Source organism: Urocitellus parryii, chromosome 11, assembly GCF_045843805.1.
Source record: "Urocitellus parryii isolate mUroPar1 chromosome 11, mUroPar1.hap1, whole genome shotgun sequence".
NCBI lineage: Eukaryota > Metazoa > Chordata > Mammalia > Rodentia > Sciuridae > Urocitellus > Urocitellus parryii.
Genome location: NC_135541.1, coordinates 55,061,506 through 55,065,609, shown reverse-complemented (window position 1 = coordinate 55,065,609; position 4,104 = coordinate 55,061,506).

Sequence of the window (4,104 nt, the reverse complement as noted above, 5' to 3'; positions counted from 1 at the left end):
ATTCACTTATCAAAATTATAGGCTTCCTTAATTGCAAATTGCCCCCTATAACTGAATGCTGCTGAAGAGAAACACCACCACACTGGATGGTTTCACTTTAAATGCAGGATCATAATCCTAAAGCAAACCTTTAATGCTATCTAACAATTACACTAGAATTTTTTTCCTAGTCCATTCACCCTTCAGCTCTCTTAGATCGTTAATCATGTAATTTCCCTTTTCTCAAATGGTTAATGTGCACTCCTTCCTCTTCAATCTCTGCTTAAGATCTTCCTTCCTATTTTACTGTGAAAATTTAACCAATCAGTTGAAAACTTCAACAATCTCTGTAGTTGAACTCTGTGCTTTGAGAAAAGGCCAACTCCTCTACCTACAGGGCAAGTTACCTTGTGTCTCTTTGATATAAGTAAGGTGATTGCTCACACCTTTTCCCTCTTCAGGTGTATTAAATATCTTCTCACTTGTCCTGGCCTCCACCCTTTACCGTATCTTTCTTATACAGATAGTGTCTGTTATTGATCCAATTTTTAAAAACTTCTTTCTTTAAATTCCATTTGATCTCTAATTACATCCCTGTTTCTTCCCTTCCCTTCATAGAAGACTGTTTGTTAGACCTGTGTACACTCACTATCCTAGATTATCCCTTGAACTCATTCATGATTTCTTTCTGTTCCTTCTCTGAAACTGAGTCATCAGTGGCCTCCACATTGCTGAATCCAGCATTCCTTCAGTTCCAGGCCTCATCTTACTTGACTCATGAGCAGTATCTGGCACAGTTAATCACTCCCCTCTCTACAAGGCACATGGGCTTCCTAGTTGGAAACACACTATTCGTTTTCCTTCTACTTCATTGGTTGCATCTTATTATTCACTTTTCATCTTCTGCCCTTTTTACATTGGAATGTTCAGTTCTTGAATCTTTGTTCTATTTATACCAAGTCTTTGGTGATATCCTGGCCCTAAGTGTCAGTGTAGTACAGAGCATTGTTAAGTTTTTGCCCCAACTCACTATATTCAGAGCAGGCAGAGATGGCTCTATCAAACTGTAACAATATGTTACCTCTCTATGCAAAACTTTTCTGTCAGTCTGTTCTGTGGTGCTGTTAAAAAATAATAACAACACAGCCTGGGTATTTATGATGAATAGAAGTTTCTTGGTTCAGAGTTCAGAAGGTTGGAATATCCAAGATCAAGGGGCTTCATTGGGTGAATAACAAGAACAACAAGAGAGAGAACAAGAGAGAGGGAGCCCACTGTCAGGAGAGTAAACACATTAGAATACTCCTGGGGATAGCCTCCGAAAAGTCCCACCTCTGATACAGTTACTATGGAAAATAAATATTAACATGAGTTTTGGAGGAGACAAACATTCAAACCCCAGCAGCTTCCCATCTCTGAGCAAATGTCCTGACAACGACCTTTGCACTGTTATTATTTGTCTCATCTTCCTCTTCTCCTTCATCCCTCCTCCCATGCCTCCTTAATTCTTCACCTCTGCATTTATTGTCCCTTCTACTTAGAAAACTCTTCCTCTAGGTACCACCTCCTTCAGCTCTTTACTCATATGTCACCTCCGTAATGAGACAACTCCCTCAGCACTATCTAACATATTGCACATTTGACATATTTATTATAGCCAGTTTCCTATGCTAGAACATAAGGACCACAAGGACAGGGTTGTTTGTTTTCTCACAGATGTATTCCCTGGTACCTCTGTAAATGTTTGGTAAAAAAGAAAAATGAATAAATGGGATAGATATGAACCAGAGACTGGTGGCTAAATAATATTACTCATGAGGTTCCTTTTAATCATAAAAAATTTTATTCAATGTAGACTGGAGAATTACTCACAGTTCTATTATATTGAGATAAAATTGTTTTAGGCTAGTAGTTTGTGATTCTGCAGAGTGATGGGAATTGTACAATTGTTTATATGTTAACATTACCAAATGTTGTTATTTGAAATACTTAGGGAGTTTGGAATGAAGGGATTTGAAAAGAAATTGGAAATTTCTGTGGAATTTAATAGGACAAAAAAACAAATAGTAAAGATCTTTATAACTCAAAGTATAAATGACTATAAGAAAATTTTAAGGGCAGTACCTTAGGCCTGTTCACATCATGGATTTTCTCAAACTGTTCTGAGAGACTTTGGTATGTCATTTAATTTTTATTTGTGTGATATGATTTGTTATAAAGCTTGCCTAAAAATATAAAATACAATTTATATCACAAGGATTTTATTTTTAGTGAAATTTTAATGTGATTAAGTTTATATTTACATGTTTTTTTTTTCCTGGTGCATGTACATTTGAGTGGGTGTGATAAGGGTGAAAGGAAGGGAATGATTTGGCTTTAGAATATATACCTTTTTTTTGAGGCAAGAGTGATAGTTGAACTCTAAATTTCTGGGATTTGAATAGTAATTTCTCATAGAAAATGTACTACCTATACTGGATCCAAATGAGCAGAAAGAAAATGGTTATACTTTATAAAATGAGAGATGAATTTCTTCAATACTATCTAAGCTACTATAAAACCTGAACAAAGAATAAACATCTACTAATAAAGTGTCATTGAGGAGAGGAAGAGAAATAAACATAGATTGAAACAGCAACTAAGCCAATACATTCCAAGACCTTCCAAAAGCTTGCCTAAAAAAATTAGTGAGATTTATTGGGGACTAAGGAGTTGTGGAGCAGATTAAGTATAAATCTTCTGAAAAGAACAATGAGTGAGGGATACTAAATATTTAGGATTCTTTTATTAACTAATAGTTTTGGAGTAAATTTATTTGGTTTGCTCATTGATAATAACTAGTATTATCATTGATAATAATGTTGTCATTATTATATTGTGCAAGGATAATAAAATTGCTGCTTTTCCCTTTCATCTGCCACTCTTTAAAGAATCTTTGTGCTTGGTTCAGCAAGGAGAGTGAGCTATGCCCTCTGATCTTGCAGGAAGGGGTATGCATGAAGAACTGCTAATATCCAGATTATTACTGCCAGATGTTTATGAATACACAGAACATTATATCCCACAAGGCCCGGGTCTTCTATTTTTAATGCCCTTCTTCTTTTGAATAGTCTAACCACATCCCCCTCACATTCCAGGCAGCTGTTGAGATTTCTGTGCTGCCTTCCTCTTCTTTTCTGAACTGATGTTTTCAACCCTGTCTGAGCTCCCACAGTAACCCTCCTTGTCCTCCATCACTTTATGCTCTAATAGTACATCTTCTCATTTGTATCTCTCTAGACTGAGCTCTTTGAAACATCAATTTGTTCACTTTTGGATTCCTAGAGAGAGGCACAATATCCAAGTCATTGTAGAACACATATCTTCCTTGCACTGTGTGCCTGTCATGGGGCTAAATGGTTTACAATTATTGAGATTATTGAGAAAAAATTCCCATTATTATGCCCATTTTAAGGATAAAGAAACTGAGGTTTGAAGATCTTGAGTGACTTGCTCAACGTCACTCACATGCAAAGTAACAAAATCAATACTAGATTTAAAGTATTTCAGAAGGTTTTAGGATATTCTTAATCACTTTGCTATATTCAAATGCTTATTGACTGAGTGATTCAATTGTGAGTGAGAGAGAATTTCAACCATGTACTATATATTCATTAATGATGAATCTCTAAAGTCAAGGTTACCACTTTGCAGGAGTGTATTAAAGTTGTGTGCCTTGTTGTGAATGTTGGGAAGGTTCTTAGTAATGAATGTCATTTACCAAAATAATTTCAATCTACAATCAAGTATGTGGAATGGGGAAGAGGAGATCCTAGTAAAGATACCTACTGCAGAGTATACAGAAGAAAAATGATTTCTCTTTTGGAATGAATAAACCAGTTCTAAAGCAATAAGGAACAAAAAAAATTATCTATAAGAATTTGAACTTCAGCTTTCAAATTCTACTTTCTTGGTGGATAAAAAAGAATGAAAGATAAAGCTATATCTCATGTTTTCAAGTCTTATGTTTAATAAAAATCAAATGAAACTCTGCCAAATGGGTGAGTGGGAGTCAGATGTATAATTAAACCACCTTCTGGAATATATGCCACTCAGAGATCAAATGGCTAGCATCAAATTGGTCTT